At 43.6% G+C, this 20,245-nt stretch overlaps 1 long non-coding RNA gene across 50 annotated transcripts in view; it reads left to right on the forward strand.

The window, feature by feature from the left end:
* The window catches only part of LOC307185334, a 3,778,167-nt gene that overhangs the window by 3,255,015 nt on the left and 502,907 nt on the right, over window positions 1-20,245 (forward strand). The window lies entirely within an intron of this gene.

A 20,245-nucleotide genomic window follows, 5' to 3' on the forward strand; every position in this document is an offset into this window, starting at 1 on the left:
AATGATGCCTATTCTACCAGGTGTGAGGTGATACCTCATTGTTGAATCCATTTCCTTGAGCAAGGGGTAGCTCTTGTCTATTACATATTTGGCTTATGGAACGGTATCTGTGCTAATTTCAAACTCTGCTTTTATGCAGCACCCCAACTCACCTTCCCCCTTAAGCAGGCATAAGTTGGTTTTCTAAACTTGAGACCCTGTTCTGTTTTGTAATTCAGTTCATGTGTAGCCAAGTTCACATTCCGTGTATTAGTGATACCTTATGATGTTTCATTTTCTGTGTGACTTATTTCACTTAGAATCATCGTGCCTCAATCCACTCATTATGCTGGTACGGGCCTGGTGACATAGATTTCATTGCTGAGTGGTATTCTGTTGTACAGAAGTACCGCAACTTCTTTATCCATTATTTGCTCTCTGGGATATTTAACTTGTGCCGTAGAAGAGATTCCTGTAAAAAGAGCCGTCCCAAATTTTGGGGTTGCTGTGTCTTTTTGATATTAATTTCCCTAAGCTATAGGACCATAAGTGGAAGTGCCCTAGGCTCTGTTGCTTTGTTTTTTAGATGTTTCAGGAAACACCATACACTTCTCCCAAGTGTCTGTTGGCAATTTACATCCCGCCCATCAGCATAACAAGGCTCCCAGTTCTCCATGGCCTGTCCTGCCTTTATGGATTTTACACTTTATTCTGATGGCCCTTTTGACCGGGGGGAAGTGAGACTTCATTGTAGTGCAGATTTCCTTTGCAAGCTTGCTTGGTTGGCCAAAAAGGGCGTATGCGTTTTTTCCTGAATATATTCAGGAAAAAACGCATATGCCCTTTTGGCCAAGTGCATCATTGTGGACGTTCTGCCTCTTTTCCTACGCTTTCAATGCAATTCCAGTCTACCTCCTGAAATCGGTATCCTGCAATCCTGCCCCGCTTTCAAGTCCTCTTGGAAGCCTTACTTCAGTATATTTTTGGACGATAGCTGTCATTTATAACTCTGCAGGTTTGTGAATTACAGAGACCCTGAGCTCCTTTCTTCAACTCGCTTTCTTTTGAGCTGGCCGCAACACCGCAGGATGGCTTCAGGCCCTAATCTGGTTCCGGCACGGCACGCTGAGCCTTTGGTTATTTCCTCTTCCTGGTGGGAAATGAGAGTTAAATTTGCCCGTCCAGACACCTCCAGCTAGTCTCTCATTGGTTCTCCCTATTCCTGTTCATCTTCCGCAGAAATTGCAAACTGGGCCAAACAGGAGGTTAAAGGCGCTGACTCTCCAAGTTGGGAGAGTGTTAGTAAAGGGTCTGGAATGTTGCACCAGAGTACCAGGGTACGAAAACTGAGACATATTTGAACACGTCTCCCGTTCACACGGTTGATCAACTCGGGGTTCCACATGCATGTTTTAGCTGAAGGAAGAATACCTTAAACCTGGAGAGTTGAGACCCGTGGAATGGGTACCATGCAATATGACTTCAAAGGGTCTTCATTTGCTCACCGAACCTCTCCAATCCTATCACTGCTGCGTTTATGCCCCTGTACACACGCTTGATTCTCTTTCAGAGACATAGCAATCCATAGGTTTTAAGATACTTACTAGTCAGGTACATTCTTAGGCGTTTAATATGTGGTGTTGAGTCCATATCGTTGAGCAAGGAGTAGCTCTTGTCTATTCCATATTTGGCTTAAGGAACTTTATCTGTGCTCATTTCAATCTCTGGTTTTATGCAGCACCCCAACTCACCTTTCCCCTTAAGCAAGCATAAGTTGGTTTTCTAAATTTGAGACCCTGTTCTGTTCTGTAATTCAGTTCCTGTGTAGCCAAGATTCCATTCCGTGTATTACTGATATCTTATGATGTTTCTTTTTCTGTGTGACTTATTTCAGTTAGAATCATCATACCTGAATCCACTCATTGTGCTGCTAAGGGCCTGATGACACAGATTTCATTGCTGAGTGATATTGCTTTGTAAGTAAATACCACAACTTCTTTACCCATTTTTCACTTTCTGCGATGTTGAACTTGTACTATAAACGAGGTTCTTGTAAACAGAGCCGTTCCAAACTTTGGGGTGGCTTTGTCTTTTTGATTTTAATTTCCCTAAGCTATAGGACCATAAGTGGAAGTGCCCTAGGTTCTGTTGCTTTGTTTTTTAGATGTTTCAGGAAACACCATACACTTCTCCCAAGTGGTTGTTGGCAATTTACATCCCGCCCATCAGCATAACAAGGCTCCCAGTTCTCCATGGCCTGTCCTGCCTTTCTGGATTTTACACTTTTTTCAGATGGCCCTTTTGACCGGGGGGAAGTGAGACTTCATTGTAGTGAAGATTTCCTTTGCAAGCTTGCTTGGTTGGCCAAAAAGGGCGTATGCGTTTTTTCCTGAATATATTCAGGAAAAAACGCATACGCCCTTTTTGGCCAAGTGCATCATTGTGGACGTTCTGCCTCTTTGCCTATGCTTTCAATGCAATTCCAGTCTACCTCCTGAAATCGGTTTCCTGCAATTCTGCCCCGCTTTCAAGTCCTCTTGGCAGCCTTACTTCAGTCTATTTTTGGACGATAGCTGTCATTTATAACTCTGCAGGTTTGTGAATTACAGTGCCCCTGAGCTCCATTCTTCAACTCGCTTTCTTTTGAGCTGGCCGCAACACCGCAGGATGGCTTCAGGCCCTAATCTGGTTCCGGCCCGGCACGGTGAGCCTTTGGTTAATTCCTCTTCCTGGTGGGAAATGAGAGTTAAATTTGCCCGTTCCGACACCTCCAGCTAGTCTCTCATTGGTTCTCGCTATTCCTCTTCATCTTCCGCAGAAATTGCAAACTGGGCCGAACAGGAGGTTAAAGGGACTGACTCTCCAAGAGGGGAGAGTGTTAGTAAAGCGTCTGGAATGTTGCACCCGAGTACCAGGGTAGGAAAACTGAGACATATTTGAACACGTCTCCCGATCACATGGTTGATCATACTCTAGGTTCCACATGCATGTTTTAGCTGAAGGCAGAATACCTTAAAAATGGGTAGTTGAAACCCGTGGAATGGGTACCATGCAATATGACTTCAAAGGGTCTTCATTTGCTCACCGAACCTCTCCAATCCTATCACTGCTGCGTTTATGCCCCTGTACACATGCTTGATTCTCTTTCGGAGACATAGCAATCCATAGGTTTTAAGATACTTACTAGTCAGGTACATGCTTAGGCTTTAATATGCAGTGTTGAGTCCATTTCGTTGAGCAAGGAGTAGCTCTTGTCTATTCCATATTTGGCTTAAGGAACTTTATCTGTGCTCATTTCAATCTCTGGTTTTATGCAGCACCCCAACTCACTTTTCCCCTTAAGCAAGCATAAGTTGGTTTTCTAAATTTGAGACCATGTTCTGTTTTGGAATGCAGTTCCTGTGTAGCCAAGTTTACATTCCGTGTATTAGTGATATCTTATGATGTTTCTTTTTCTGTGTGACTTATTTCAGTTAGAATCATCGTACCTGAATCCACTCATTATGCTGCTACGGGCCTGATGACATAGATTTCATTGCTGAGTGATACTGCATTGTACGTAAGTACCACAAGTTCTTTATCCATTTTTTACTTTCTGTGATATTGAACTTGTACGGTAAACGAGGTTCTTGTAAACAGAGGCGTCTCAAAATTTGGGGTGGCTGTGTCTTTTTGATTTTAATTTCCCTAAGCTATAGGACCATAAGTGGAAGTGCCCTAGGCTCTGTTGCTTTGTTTTTTAGATGTTTCAGGAAACACCATACACTTCTCCCGAGTGTCTGTTGGCAATTTACATCGCGCCCATCAGCATAACAAGGCTCCCAGTTCTCCATGGCCTGTCCTGCCTTTCTGGATTTTACACTTTTTTTCAGATGGCCCTTTTGACCGGGGGGAAGTGAGACTTCATTGTAGTGCAGATTTCCTTTGCATGTTTGCTTTGTTGGCCAAAAAGGGCGTATGCGTTTTTTCCTGAATATATTCAGGAAAAAACGCATATGCCCTTTTTGGCCAAGTGCATCATTGTGGACGTTCTGCCACTTTTCCTATGCTTTCAATGCAATTCCAGTCTACCTCCTGAAATCGGTTTCCTGCAATTCTGCCCCGCTTTCAAGTCCTCTTGGCAGCCTTACTTCAGTATATTTTTGGACGATAGCTGTCATTTATAACTCTGCAGGTTTGTGAATTACAGTGCCCCTGAGCTCCTTTCTTCAACTCGCTTTCTTGTGACCTGGCCGCAACATCGCAGGATGGTTTCAGGCCCTAATCTTGTTCCGGCACGGCACGCTGAGCCTTTGGTTAATTCCTCTTCCTGGTGAGAAATGAGAGTTAAATTTGCCCGTTCAGACACCTCCAGCTAGTCTCTCATTGGTTCTCGCTATTCCTGTTCATCTTCTGCAGAAATTGCAAACTGGGCCAAACAGGAGGTTAAAGGGACTGACTCTCCAAGTCGGGAGAGTGTTAGTAAAGCCTCTGGAATGTTGCACCCGAGTACCAGGGTACGAAAACTGAGACATATTTGAACACGTCTCCCGATCAAATTGTTGATCATACTCGAGGTTCCACATGCATGTTTTAGCTGAAGGAAGAATACCTTAAACCTGGGTAGTTGAAAACCGTGGAATGGGTACCATGCAATATGACTTCAAAGGGTCTTCATTTGCTCACCGAACCTCTCCAATCCTATCACTGCTGCATTTATGCCCCTGTACACATGCTTGATTCTCTTTCGGAGACATAGCAATCCATAGGTTTTAAGATACTTACTAGTCAGGTACATTCTTAGGCGTTTAATATGCGGTGTTGAGTCCATTTCGTTGAGCAAGGAGTAGCTCTTGTCTATTCCATATTTGGCTTAAGGTACTTTATCTGTGCTCATTTCAATCTCTGGTTTTATGCAGCACCCCAACTCACCTTTCCCCTTAAGCAAGCATAAGATGGTTTTCTAAATTTGAGACCCTGTTCTGTTCTGTAATTCAGTTCCTGTGTAGCCAAGTTTCCATTCCGTGTATTACTGATAAATTATGATGTTTCTTTTTCTGTGTGACTTATTTCAGTTAGAATCATCATACCTGAATCCACTCATTGTGCTGCTAAGGGCCTGATGACATAGATTTCATTGCTGAGTGATATTGCTTTGTAAGTGAATACCACAACTTCTTTATCCATTTTTCACTTTCTGCGATGTTGAACTTGTACTGTAAACGAGGTTCTTGTAAACAGAACCGTTCCAAACTTTGAGGTGGCTGTGTCTTTTTGATTTTAATTTCCCTAATCTATGGGACCATAAGTGGCAGTGCCCTAGGCTCTGTTGCTTTGTTTTTTAGATGTTTCAGGAAACACCATACACTTCTCCCAAGTGTCTGTTGGCAATTTACCTCCCGCCCATCAGCATATCAAGGCTCCCAGTTCTCCATGGCCTGTCCTGCCTTTCTGGATTTTACACTTTTTTCAGATGGCCCTTTTGACCGGGGAGAAGTGAGACTTCATTGTAGTGCAGATTTCCTTTGCAAGTTTGCTTGGTTGGCCAAAAAGGGCGTATGCGTTTTTTCCTGAATATATTCAGGAAAAAACGCATACGCCCTTTTTGGCCAAGTGCATCATTGTGGACGTTCTGCCTCTTTTCCTATGCTTGAAATGCAATTCCAGTCTACCTCCTGAAATCGGTTTCCTGCAATTCTGCCCCGCTTTCAAGTCCTCTTGGCAGCCTTACTTCAGTCTATTTTTGGACGATAGCTGTCATTTATAACTCTGCAGGTTTGTGAATTACAGTGCCCCTGACCTCCTTTCTTCAACTCGCTTTCTTGTGACCTGGCCGCAACACCGCAGGATGGCTTCAGGCCCTAATCTGGTTCTGGCATGGCACGCTGAGCCTTTGGTTAATTCCTCTTCCTGGTAGGAAATGAGAGTTAAATTTGCCCGTACAGACAGCTCCAGCTAGTCTCCATTGGTTCTCGCTATTCCTGTTCATCTTCCGCAGAAATTGCAAACTCGGCCAAACAGGAGGTTAAAAGCGCTGACTCTCCAAGTGGGGAGAGTGTTAGTAAAGCGTCTGGAATGTTGCACCCGAGTACCAGGGGAGGAAACCTGAGACATATTTGAACACGTCTCCCGTTCACATGGTTGATCATACTCTGGGTTCCCCATGCATGTTTTAGCTGAAGGAAGAATACCTTAAACCTGGAGAGTTGAGACCCGTGGAATGGGTACCATGCAATATGACTTCAAAGGGTCTTCATTTGCTCACTGAACCTCTCCAATCCTATCACTGCTCCGTTTATGCCCCTGTACACACGCTTGATTCTCTTTCGGAGACATAGCAATCCATAGGTTTTAAGATAATTACTAGTCAGGTACATTTTTAGGCGTTTAATATGGGGTTTTGAGTCCATTTCGTTGAGCAAGGAGTAGCGCTTGTCTATTCCATATTTGGCTTAAGGAACTTTATTTGTGCTCATTTCAATCTCTGGTTTTATGCAGCACCCCAACTCACCTTTCCCCTTAAGCAAGCATAAGGTGGTTTTCTAAATTTGAGACCCTGTTCTGTTTTGGAATGCAGTTCCTGTGTAGTCAAGTTTACATTCCGTGTATTAGTGATATCTTATGATGTTTCTTTTTCTGTGTGACTTATTTCAGTTAGAATCATCGTACCTGAATCCACTCATTGTGCTGCTAAGGGCCTGATGACATAGATTTCATTGCTGAGTGATACTGCATTGTACGTAAGTACCACAAGTTCTTTATCCATTTTTCACTTTCTGTGATATTGAACTTGTATGGTAAACGAGGTTCTTGTAAACGGAGGCGTCCCAAACTTTGGGGTGGCTGTGTCTTTTTGATTTTAATTTCCCTAAGCTATAGGACCATAAGTGGCAGTGCCCTAGGCTCTGTTGCTTTGTTTTTTAGATGTTTCAGGAAACACCATACACTTCTCCTGAGTGTCTGTTGGCAATTTACATCCCGCCCATCAGCATAACAAGGCTCCCAGTTCTCCATGGCCTGTCCTGCCTTTCTGGATTTTACACTTTTTTCAGATGGCCCTTTTGACCGGGGGGAAGTGAGACTTCATTGTAGTGCAGATTTCCTTTGCAAGCTTGCTTGGTTGGCCAAAAAGGGCGTATGCGTTTTTTCCTGAATATATTCAGGAAAAAACGCATACGCCCTTTTTGGCCAAGTGCATCATTGTGGACGTTCTGCCTCTTTTCCTATGCTTTCAATGCAATTCCAGTCTACCTCCTGAAATCGGTTTCCTGCAATTCCGTCCCGCTTTCAAGTCCTCTTGGCAGCCTTACTTCAGTCTATTTTTGGACGATAGCTGTCATTTATAACTCTGCAGGTTTGTGAATTACAGTGCCCCTGAGCTCCTTTCTTCAACTCGCTTTCTTGTGACCTGGCCGTAACACCGCAGGATGGCTTCAGGCCCTAATCTGGTTCCGGCCCGGCATGCTGAGCCTTTAGTTAATTCCTCTTCCTGGTGGGAAATGAGAGTTAAATTTGCCCGTCCAGACACCTCCAGCTAGCCTCTCATTGGTTCTCGCTATTCCTGTTCATCTTCCGCAGAAATTGCAAACTGGGCCAAACAGGAGGTTAAAGGGACTGACTCTCCAAGTCGGGAGAGTGTTAGTAAAGCGTCTGGAATGTTGCACCCGAGTACCAGGGGAGGAAAACTGAGACATATTTGAACACGACTCCCGTTCACATGGTTGATCATACACTAGGTTCCACATGCATGTTTTAGTTGAAGGAAGAATACCTTAAACCTGGAGAGTTGAGACCCGTGTAATGGGTACCATGCAATATGACTTCAAAGGGTCTTCATTTGCTCACGAACCTCTCCAATCCTATCACTGCTGCGTTTATGCCCCTGTACACATGCTTGATTCTCTTTCGGAGACATAGCAATCCATAGGTTTTACGATACTTACTAGTCAGGTACATTCTTAGGTGTTTAATATGCGGTGTTGAGTCCATTTCGTTGAGCAAGGAGTAGCTCTTGTCTATTCCATATTTGGCTTAAGGAACATTATCTGTGCTCATTTCAATCTCTGGTTTTATGCAGCACCCCAACTCACCTTTACCCTTAAGCAAGCATAAGTTGGTTTTCTGAATTTGAGACCCTGTTCTGTTCTGTAATTCAGTTCCTGTGTAGCCAAGTTTACATTCCGTGTATTACTGATATCTTATGATGTTTCTTTTTCTGTGTGACTTATTTCAGTTAGAATCATCATACCTGAATCCACTCATTGTGCTGCTAAGGGCCTGATGACACAGATTTCATTGCTGAGTGATATTGCTTTGTAAGTAAATACCACAACTTCTTTATCCATTTTTCACTTTCTGCGATGTTGAACTTGTACTGTAAACGAGGTTCTTGTAAACAGAGCCTTTCGAAACTTTGGGGTGGCTGTGTCTTTTTGATTTTAATTTCCCTAAGCTATAGGACCATAAGTGGCAGTGCCCTAGGCTCTGTTGCTTTGTTTTTTAGATGTTTCAGGAAACACCATACACTTCTCCCGAGTGTCTGTTGGCAATTTACATCCCGCCCATCAGCATAACAAGGCTCCCAGTTCTCCATGGCCTGTCCTGCCTTTCTGGATTTTACACTTTTTTCAGATGGCCCTTTTGACCGGGAGGAAGTGAGACTTCATTGTAGTGCAGATTTCCTTTGCAAGCTTGCTTGGTTGGCCAAAAAGTGCGTATGCGTTTTTTCCTGAATATATTCAGGAAAAAACGCATACGCCCTTTTTGGCCAAGTGCATCATTGTGGACGTTCTGCCTCTTTTCCTATGCTTTCAATGCAATTCCAGTCTACCTCCTGAAATCGGTTTCCTGCAATTCTGCCCCGCTTTCAAGTCCTCTTGGCAGCCTTACTTCAGTCTATTTTTGGACGATAGCTGTCATTTATAACTCTGCAGGTTTGTGAATTACAGTGCCCCTGAGCTCCTTTCTTCAACTCGCTTTCTTGTGACCTGGCCCCAACACCGCAGGATGGCTTCAGGCCCTAATCTGGTTCCGGCACGGCACGCTGAGCCTTTGGTTAATTCCTCTTCCTGGTGGGAAATGAGAGTTAAATTTGCCCGTCCAGACACCTCCAGCTAGCCTCTCATTGGTTCTCGCTATTCCTGTTCATCTTCCACAGAAATTACAAACTGGGCCAAACAGGAGGTTAAAGGCGCTGACTCTCCAAGTCGGGAGAGTGTTAGTAAAGCATCTGGAATGTTGCACCCGAGTACCAGGGGAGGAAAACTGAGACATATTTGAACACGTCTCCCGTTCACATGGTTGATCATACTTGGGTTCCACATGCATGTTTTAGCTGAAGGAAGAATACCTTAAACCTGGAGAGTTAAGACCCGTGGAATGGGTACCATGCAATATGACTTCAAAGGGTCTTCATTTGCTCACCGAACCTCTCCAATCCTATCACTGCTGCTTTTATGCCCCTGTACACATGCTTGATTCTCTTTCGGAGACATAGCAATCCATAGGTTTTAAGATACTTACTAGTCAGGTACATTCTTAGGCGTTTAATATGCGGTGTTGAGTCCATTTCGTTGAGCAAGGAGTAGCTCTTGTCTATTCCATATTTGACTTAAGGAACTTTATCTGTGCTCATTTCAATCTCTGGTTTTATGCAGCACCCCAACTCACCTTTCCCCTTAAGCAAGCATAAGTTGGTTTTCTAAATTTGAGACCCTGTTCTGTTCTGTAATTCAGTTCCTGTGTAGCCAAGTTTACATTCCGTGTATTACTGATATCTTATGATGTTTCTTTTTCTGTGTGACTTATTTCAGTTAGAATCATCATACCTGAATCTACTCATTGTGCTGCTAAGGGCCTGATGACACAGATTTCATTGCTGAGTGATACTGCATTGTAAGTAAATACCACATGTTCTTTATCCATTTTTCACTTTCTGCGATGTTGAACTTGTACTGTAAACGAGGTTCTTGTAAACAGAGGCGTCCCAAACTTTGGGGTGGCTGTGTCTTTTTGATTTTAATTTCCCTAAGCTATAGGACCATAAGTGGAAGTGCCCTGGGCTCTGTTGTTTTGTTTTTTCGATGTTTCAGGAAACACCATACACTTCTCCCGAGTGTCTGTTGGCAATTTACATCCCGCCCATCAGCATAACAAGGCTCCCAGTTCTCCATGGCCTGTCCTGCCTTTCTGGATTTTACACTTTTTTCAGATGGCCCTTTTGACCGGGGGGAAGTGAGACTTCATTGTAGTGCAGATTTCCTTTGCAAGCTTGCTTGGTTGGCCAAAAAGGGCGTATGCGTTTTTTCCTGAATATATTCAGGAAAAATCGCATACGCCCTTTTTGGCCAAGTGCATCATTGTGTATGTTCTGCCTCTTTTCCTATGCTTTCAATGCAATTCCAGTCTACCTCCTGAAATCGGTTTCCTGCAATTCTGCCCCGCTTTCAAGTCCTCTTGGCAGCCTTACTTCAGTCTATTTTTGGACGATAGCTGTCATTTATAACTCTGCAGGTTTGTGAATTACAGTGCCCCTGAGCTCCTTTCTTCAACTCGCTTTCTTGTGACCTGGCCCCAACACCGCAGGATGGCTTCAGGCCCTAATCTGGTTCCGGCACGGCACGCTGAGCCTTTGGTTAATTCCTCTTCCTGGTGGGAAATGAGAGTTAAATTTGCCTGTCCAGACACCTCCAGCTAGTCTCTCATTGGTTCTCGCTATTCCTGTTCATCTTCCGCAGAAATTGCAAACTGGGCCAAACAGGAGGTTAAAGGGACTGACTCTCCAAGTCGGGAGAGTGTTAGTAAAGCGTCTGGAATGTTGCACCCGAGTACCAGGGTACGAAAACTGAGACATATTTGAACACGTCTCCCGATCACATGGTTGATCATACTCTGGGGTCCACATGCATGTTTTAGCTGAAGGAAGAATACCTTAAACCTGGGTAGTTGAAACCCGTGGAATGGGTACCATGCAATATGACTTCAAAGGGTCTTCATTTGCTCACCGAACCTCTCCAAACCTATCACTGCTGCGTTTATGCCCCTGTACACATGCTTGATTCTCTTTCGGAGACATAGCAATCCATAGGTTTTAAGATACTTACTAGTCAGGTACATTCTTAGGCGTTTAATATGCGGTGTTGAGTCCATTTCGTTGAGCAAGGAGTAGCTCTTGTCTATTCCATATTTGGCTTAAGGAACTTTATCTGTGCTCATTTCAATCTTTGGTTTTATGCAGCACCCCAACTCACCTTTACCCTTAAGCAAGCATAAGTTGATTTTCTAAATTTGAGACCCTGTTCTGTTCTGTGATTCAGTTCCTGTGTAGCCAAGTTTACATTCCGTGTATTACTGATATCTTATGATGTTTCTTTTTCTGGGTGACTTATTTCAGTTAGAATCATCATACCTGAATCCACTCATTGTGCTGCTAAGGGCCTGATGACACAGATTTCATTGCTGAGTGATATTGCTTTGTAAGTAAATACCACAACTTCTTTCTCCATTTTTCACTTTCTGCGACGTTGAACTTGTACTGTAAACGAGGTTCTTGTAAACAAAGCCGTTCGAAACTTTGGGGTGGCTGTGTCTTTTTGATTTTAAATTCCCTAAGCTATAGGACCATAAGTGGAAGTGCCCTAGACTCTGTTGCTTTGTTTTTTAGATGTTTCAGGAAACACCATACACTTCTCCCGAGTGGTTGTTGGCAATTTACATCCCGCCCTTCAGCATAACAAGGCTCCCAGTTCTCCATGGCCTGTCCTGCCTTTCTGGATTTTACACTTTTTTCAGATGGCCCTTTTGACCGGGGGGAAGTGAGACTTCATTGTAGTGCAGATTTCCTTTGCAAGCTTCCTTGGTTGGCCAAAAAGGGCGTATGCGTTTTTTCCTGAATATATTCAGGAAAAAACGCATACGCCCTTTTTGGCCAAGTGCATCATTGTGGACGTTCTGCCTCTTTTCCTATGCTTTCAATGCAATTCCAGTCTACCTCCTGAAATCGGTTTCCTGCAATTCTGCCCCGCTTTCAAGTCCTCTTGGCAGCCTTACTTCAGTCTATTTTTGGACGATAGCTGTCATTTATAACTCTGCAGGTTTGCGAATTACAGTGCCCCTGAGCTCCTTTCTTCAACTCGCTTTCTTGTGAGCTGGTCGCAACACCGCAGGATGGCTTCAGGCCCTAATCTGGTTTCGGCACGGCACACTGAGCCTTTGGTTAATTCCTCTTCCTGGTGGGAAATGAGAGTTAAATTTGCCCGTCCAGACACCTCCAGCTAGTCTCTCATTGGTTCTCGCTATTCCTGTTCATCTTCCGCAGAAATTGCAAACTGGGCCAAACAGGAAGTTAAAGGGACTGACTCTCCAAGTGGGGAGAGTGTTAGTAAAGCGTCTGGAATGTTGCACCCGAGTACCAGGGTACGAAAACTGGGACATATTTGAACACGTCTCCCGATCCCATGGTTGATCATACTCTAGGTTCCACATGCATGTTTTAGCTGAAGGAAGAATACCTTAAACCTGGAGAGTTGAGACCCGTGAAATGGGTACCATGCAATATGACTTCAAAGGGTCTTCATTTGCTCACCGAACCTCTCCAATCCTATCACTGCTGCGTTTATGCCCCTGTACACATGCTTGATTCTGTTTCAGAGACATAGCAATCCACAGGTTTTAAGATACTTACTAGTCAGGTATATTCTTAGGCGTTTAATATGCGGTGTTGAGTCCATTTCTTTGAGCAAGGAGTAGCTCTTGTCTATTCCATATTTGGCTTAAGGAACTTTATCTGTGCTCATTTCAATCTCTGGTTTTATGCAGCACCCCAACTCACCTTTCCCCTTAAGCAAGCGTAAGTTGGTTTTCTAAATTTGAGACCCTGTTCTGTTCTGTAATTCAGTTCCTGTGTAGCCAAGTTTCCATTCCGTGTATTACTGATATCTTATGATGTTTCTTTTTCTGTGTGACTTATTTCAGTTAGAATCATCATACCTGAATCCACTCATTGTGCTGCTAAGTGCCTGATGACACAAATTTCATTGCTGAGTGATATTGCTTTGTAAGTAAATACCACAACTTCTTTATCCATTTTTCACTTTCTGCGATGTTGAACTTGTACTGTAAACGAGGTTCTTGTAAACAGAGCCGTTCCAAACTTTGGGGTGGCTGTGTCTTTTTGATTTTAATTTCCCTAAGCTATAGGACCATAAGTGGAAGTGCCCTAGGTTCTGTTGCTTTGTTTTTTAGATGTTTCAGGAAACACCATACACTTCTCCCGAGTGGTTGTTGGCAATTTACATCCCGCCCATCAGCATAACAAGGCTCCCAGTTCTCCATGGCCTGTCCTGCCTTTCTGGATTTTACACTTTTTTCAGATGGCCCTTTTGACCGGGGGGAAGTGAGACTTCATTGTAGTGCAGATTTCCTTTGCAAGCTTGCTTGGTTGGCCAAAAAGGGCGTATGCGTTTTTTCCTGAATATATTCAGGAAAAAACGCATACGCCCTTTTTGGCCAAGTGCATCATTGTGGACGTTCTGCCTCTTTTCCTATGCTTTCAATGCAATTCCAGTCTACCTCCTGAAATCGGTTTCCTGCAATTCTGCCCCGCTTTCAAGTCCTCTTGGCAGCCTTACTTCAGTCTATTTTTGGACGATAGCTGTCATTTATAACTCTGCAGGTTTGTGAATTACAGTGCCCCTGAGCTCCTTTCTTCAACTCGCTTTCTTGTGAGCTGGCCGCAACACCGCAGGATGGCTTCAGGCCCTAATCTGGTTCCGGCACGGCACGCTGAGCCTTTGGTTAATTCCTCTTCCTGGTGGGAAATGAGAGTTAAATTTGCCCGTCCAGACACCTCCAGCTAGCCTCTCATTGGTTCTCGCTATTCCTGTTCATCTTCCGCAGAAATTGCAAACTGGGCCAAACAGGAGGTTAAAGGGACTGACTCTCCAAGTCGGGAGAGTGTTAGTAAAGCGTCTGGAATGTTGCACCCGAGTACCAGGGGAGGAAAACTGAGACATATTTGAACACGTCTCCCGATCACATGGTTGATCATACTCTGGGTTCCACATGCATGTTTTAGCTGAAGGAAGAATACCTTAAACCTGGAGAGTTGAGACCCGTGTAATGGGTACCATGCAATATGACTTCAAAGGGTCTTCATTTGCTCACCGAACCTCTCCAATCCTATCACTGCTGCGTTTATGCCCCTGTACACACGCTTGATTCTCTTTTGGAAACATAGCAATCCATAGGTTTTAAGATACTTACTAGTCAGGTACATTCTTAGGCGTTTAATATGGGATTTTGAGTCCATTTCGTTGAGCAAGGAGTAGCTCTTGTCTATTCCATATTTGGCTTAAGGAACTTTATCTGTGCTCATTTCAATCTCTGGTTTTATGCAGCACCCCAACTCACCTTTCCCCTTAAGCAAGCATAAGTTGGTTTTCTAAATTTGAGACCCTGTTCTGTTTTGGAATGCAGTTCCTGTGTAGCCAAGTTTACATTCCGTGTATTAGTGATATCTTATGATGTTTCTTTTTCTGTGTGACTTATTTCAGTTAGATTCATCGTACCTGAATCCACTCATTATGCTGCTACGGGCCTGATGACATAGATTTCATTGCTGAGTGATACTGCATTGTACGTAAGTACCACAAGTTCTTTATCCATTTTTCAATTTCTGTGATATTGAACTTGTACGGTAAACGAGGTTCTTGTAAACGGAGGCGTCCCATACTTTGGGGTGGCTGTGTCTTTTTGATTTTAATTTCCCTAAGCTATAGGACCATAAGTGGAAGTGCCCTAGGCTCTGTTGCTTTGTTTTTTAGATGTTTCAGGAAACACCATACACTTCTCCCGAGTGGTTGTTGGCAATTTACATCCCGCCCTTCAGCATAACAAGGCTCCCAGTTCTCCATGGCCTGTCCTGCCTTTCTGGATTTTACACTTTTTTCAGATGGCCCTTTTGTCCGGGGGGAAGTGAGACTTCATTGTAGTGCAGATTTCCTTTGCAAGCTTGCTTGGTTGACCAAAAAGGGCGTATGCGTTTTTTCCTGAATATATTCAGGAAAAAACGCATACGCCCTTTTTGGCCAAGTGCATCATTGTGGACGTTCTGCCTCTTTTCCTATGCTTTCAATGCAATTCCAGTCTACCTCCTGAAATCGGTTTCCTGCAATTCTGCCCCGCTTTCAAGTCCTCTTGGCAGCCTTACTTCAGTCTATTTTTGGACGATAGCTGTCATTTATAACTCTGCAGGTTTGTGAATTACAGTGCCCCTGAGCTCCTTTCTTCAACTCGCTTTCTTGTGAGCTGGCCGCAACACCGCAGGATGGCTTCAGGCCCTAATCTGGTTCCGGCACGGCACGCTGAGCCTTTGGTTAATTCCTCTTCCTGGTGGGAAATGAGAGTTAAATTTGCCCGTCCAGACACCTCCAGCTAGCCTCTCATTGGTTCTCGCTATTCCTGTTCATCTTCCGCAGAAATTGCAAACTGGGCCAAACAGGAGGTTAAAGGGACTGACTCTCCAAGTCGGGAGAGTGTTAGTAAAGCGTCTGGAATGTTGCACCCGAGTACCAGGGGAGGAAAACTGAGACATATTTGAACACGTCTCCCGATCACATGGTTGATCATACTCTGGGTTCCACATGCATGTTTTAGCTGAAGGAAGAATACCTTAAACCTGGAGAGTTGAGACCCGTGTAATGGGTACCATGCAATATGACTTCAAAGGGTCTTCATTTGCTCACCGAACCTCTCCAATCCTATCACTGCTGCGTTTATGCCCCTGTACACACGCTTGATTCTCTTTTGGAAACATAGCAATCCATAGGTTTTAAGATACTTACTAGTCAGGTACATTCTTAGGCTTTTAATATGGGATTTTGAGTCCATTTCGTTGAGCAAGGAGTAGCTCTTGTCTATTCCATATTTGGCTTAAGGAACTTTATCTGTGCTCATTTCAATCTCTGGTTTTATGCAGCACCCCAACTCACCTTTCCCCTTAAGCAAGCATAAGTTGGTTTTCTAAATTTGAGACCCTGTTCTGTTTTGGAATGCAGTTCCTGTGTAGCCAAGTTTACATTCCGTGTATTAGTGATATCTTATGATGTTTCTTTTTCTGTGTGACTTATTTCAGTTAGATTCATCGTACCTGAATCCACTCATTATGCTGCTACGGGCCTGATGACATAGATTTCATTGCTGAGTGATACTGCATTGTACGTAAGTACCACAAGTTCTTTATCCATTTTTCAATTTCTGTGATATTGAACTTGTATGGTAAACGAGGTTCTTGTAAACGGAGGCGTCCCATACTTTGGGGTGGCTGTGTCTTTTTGATTTTAATTTCCCTAAGCTATAGGACCATAAGTGGAAGTGCCCTAGGCTCTGTTGCTTTGTTTTTTAGATGTTTCAGGAAACACCATACACTTCTCCCGAGTGGTTGTTGGCAATTTACATCCCGCCCTTCAGCATAACAAGGCTCCCAGTTCTCCATGGCCTGTCCTGCCTTTCTGGATTTTACACTTTTTTCAGATGGCCCTTTTGTCCGGGGGGAAGTGAGACTTCATTGTAGTGCAGATTTCCTTTGCAAGCTTGCTTGGTTGACCAAAAAGGGCGTATGCGTTTTTTCCTGAATATATTCAGGAAAAAACGCATACGCCCTTTTTGGCCAAGTGCATCATTGTGGACGTTCTGCCTCTTTTCCTATGCTTTCAATGCAATTCCAGTCTACCTCCTGAAATCGGTTTCCTGCAATTCTGCTCCGCTTTCAAGTCGTCTTGGCAGCCTTACTTCAGTCTATTTTTGGACGATAGCTGTCATTTATAACTCTGCAGGTTTGTGAATTACAGTGCCCCTGAGCTCCTTTCTTCAACTCGCTTTCTTGTGACCTGGCCGCAACACCGCAGGATGTCTTCAGGCCCTAATCTTGTTCTGGCACGGCACGCTGAGCCTTTCGTTAATTCCTCTTCCTGGTGGGAAATGAGAGTTAAATTTGCCCATCCAGACACCTCCAGCTAGTCTCTCATTGGTTCTCGCTATTCCTGTTCGTCTTCCACAGAAATTGCAAACTGGGCCAAACAGGAGGTTAAAGGGACTGACTCTCCAAGTGGGGAGAGTGTTAGTAAAGCGTGTAGAATGTTGCACCCGAGTACCAGGGTACGAAAACTGAGACATATTTGAACACGTCTCCCGATCACATGGTTGATCATACTCTAGGTTCCACATGCATGTTTTAGCTGAAGGAAGAATACCTTAAACCTGGGTAGTTGAAACCCGTGGAATGGGTACCATGCAATATGACTTCAAAGGGTCTTCATTTGCTCACCGAACCTTTCCAATCCTATCACTGCTGCATTTATGCCCCTGTACACATGCTTGATTCTCTTTCGGAGACATAGCAATCCATAGGTTTTAAGATACTTACTAGTCAGGTACATTCTTAGGCGTTTAATATGCGGTGTTGAGTCCATTTCGTTGAGCAAGGAGTAGCTCTTGTCTATTCCATATTTGGCTTAAGGAACTTTATCTGTGCTCATTTCAATCTCTGGTTTTATGCAGCACCCCAACTCACCTTTCCCCTTAAGCAAGCATAAGTTGGTTTTCTAAATTTGAGACCCTGTTCTGTTCTGTAATTCAGTTCCTGTGTAGCCAAGTTTACATTCCGTGTATTACTGATATCTTATGATGTTTCTTTTTCTGTGTGACTTATTTCAGTTACAATCATCATACCTGAATCCACTCATTGTGCTGCTAAGGGCCTGATGACATAGATTTCATTGTTGAGTGATATTGCTTTGTAAGTGAATACCACAACTTCTTTATCTATTTTTCACTTTCTGCGATGTTGAACTTGTACTGTAAACGAGGTTCTTGTAAACAGAGGCGTCCCAAACTTTGGGGTGGCTGTGTCTATTTGATTTTAATTTTCCTAAGCTATAGGACCATAAGTGGAAGTGCCCTAGGCTCTGTTGCTTTGTTTTTTCGATGTTTCAGGAAACACCATACACTTCTCCCAAGTGTCTGTTGGCAATTTACATCCCGCCCATCAGCATAACAAGGCTCCCAGTTCTCCATGGCCTGTCCTGCCTTTATGGATTTTACACTTTTTTCAGATGGCCCTTTTGACCAGGGGGCAGTGAGACTTCATTGTACTGCAGATTTCCTTTGCAAGTTTGCTTGGTTGGCCAAAAAGGGCATATGCGTTTTTTCCTGAATATATTCAGGAAAAAACGCATACGCCGTTTTTGGCCAAGTGCATCATTGTGGACGTTCTGCCTCTTTTCCTATGCTTTCAATGCAATTCCAGTCTACCTCCTGAAATCGGTTTCCTGCAATTCTGCCTTGCTTTCAATGCCTCTTCATAGCCTTACCTCAATATATTTTTTAAAAATAGTTGGCCTTTATAACTCTGCAGGTTTTTGAATTGCAGTGGCCCTTAGCTCCATTTTTTAGCTCTTATTTTCGTGGTCTTGCCCCGTAACCACAGGATTCCTTGAAGCCCTATTTTTCTTCTGGGGCACCTTGCTGTGCTTTTGGTTAATTCTTCTTACTGATGTGATATTAGAGTGACATGTGCCCATTGAAACCGCTACAGCTAGTTTCTCACTGGTTCCCCCTATTCCCATTCATCCTCTGCACTAACTGCAGACTGTGCGATACCAGAACTTAAAGGCATTGACTCCATGTGGGGATGTTGTTAGTAAAGCGGCTGGAATGTCGATCCGGAGCCCCAGGAGAGGAAAAATGAGGTGCGTTTTAGAAACCTTTCCCGATCATATGGTATACCAGTCGCTGGGTTTCCCAAGCATGGTTTAGCTGTAGGAAGATTCCCTTCAACCTGGAGTGTTGGGACCCTTGGAATGAGTAGCATGAAGTATTGCATTAAACTTTCGGCAGTTGCTCACCAAAGCTCACCAATCCTGTCAGCCCCAAGTGTCCAGCCTTATGTCTTATCCAGCTGTGGGTTTATATGTGGTCAATCCAGGTTGCATCACAGCCCCTGAGCGAATTTTGTAAGAATTTTTCTCTCTTTCATTGTTTCAGCGTTTTGTTTTTAAAATTTATTTCTATAATGGGGTTTAGCTCCTTTTCACTGCTGTGTTTGTGCCGCTCTGCACACACTTGATTCCCTTATGGAGATATATCAATACATGGGTTTTAAGATTCTTATTCCTCAGATATATTTCTCTGCGGTGTATAGGGTGTGTTGAGGCCTGTTCATTGAGCAAGGTGTAGATCTTGTCTAATACCTATTTGGTTTATTGAACGGTATCTGTGCTAATTTCAAACTCTGGTTTTATGCATCACCCCACCTCTCCTTTCCCCTTAAGCTGACATAAGTGTGTTTTCTAAATGTGAGACACTGTTCTGTTCTGTAATTCATTTCTTGTGCAGCCATATTTACCCTCCCTCTATAAGTGATATCTTATGATATGTTTCTTTTTCTGTTTGACTTATTTCAAGTAGTATTATCGGACCTAAATCCACTCTTTATCCTTCTACTAGCCTTATTACATTGATTTCATGGTGAAGAGATATTCCATTGTACATAAGTACCACATCTTCTTTATCCATTGTTCTCTTTCCTGGGATATTTAAGGTGTACTGAAGTTGAGGTTCTTGTAAACAGAGTAGCCCTAAACTGTGGTGTGCTTGTGTCTTGTTGATTTTTAGACTTCCCTAGATATACTCCCATGATTGGAAGTGTCCTATGCTCTGTAGCTCTGTTTTTTAGATGATTTAGGAACCACCATACACTTCTCCAGAGTGGCTCTCGGCAGTTCACACACTGCCCATCAGCGTATAAAGGCTCCCTGTTCTCCATGGCCTGTCCTGCATTTCTGGTTTTTACAATTTTTTAGGATGGCCCTTTTGACCGGTGGGAAGTGAGACTTCTTTGTTGTGCACATTTGCATTGCTTGCTTGCTTCGTTGCCCATAAAGTGCGTATGCGTTTTTTCCTGGATATAATCAGGAAAAAACGCATACGCCCTTTTGGGCCAACTGCATCATTGTCGAAATTCTGCCGCTTTTCATGTGCGTTAAAGACGAGTCCAATCTATCTCTTGAAATCTGTTTCTTGCAATTCTGTCTTGCATTCAGATCCTCTTCTTTGCCTTACCTCAACATATTTTTGGACGTTAGTTTTCATTTATAACTCTGCAGGTTTGTGAATTGCAGTGACCCTGAGCTCCATTTTTTAAGTTGCTCTTTTGTGAGCTGGCCTCAAACCCGCAGGATTGCTTCAGGCCCTATTTTGGCTCCGGCGAGGCAGGCTGAGCCTTTCTTTA

Source organism: Stenella coeruleoalba, assembly GCF_951394435.1.
Source record: "Stenella coeruleoalba genome assembly, chromosome: 4".
In the NCBI taxonomy this organism is placed as follows: Eukaryota; Metazoa; Chordata; class Mammalia; order Artiodactyla; family Delphinidae; genus Stenella; species Stenella coeruleoalba.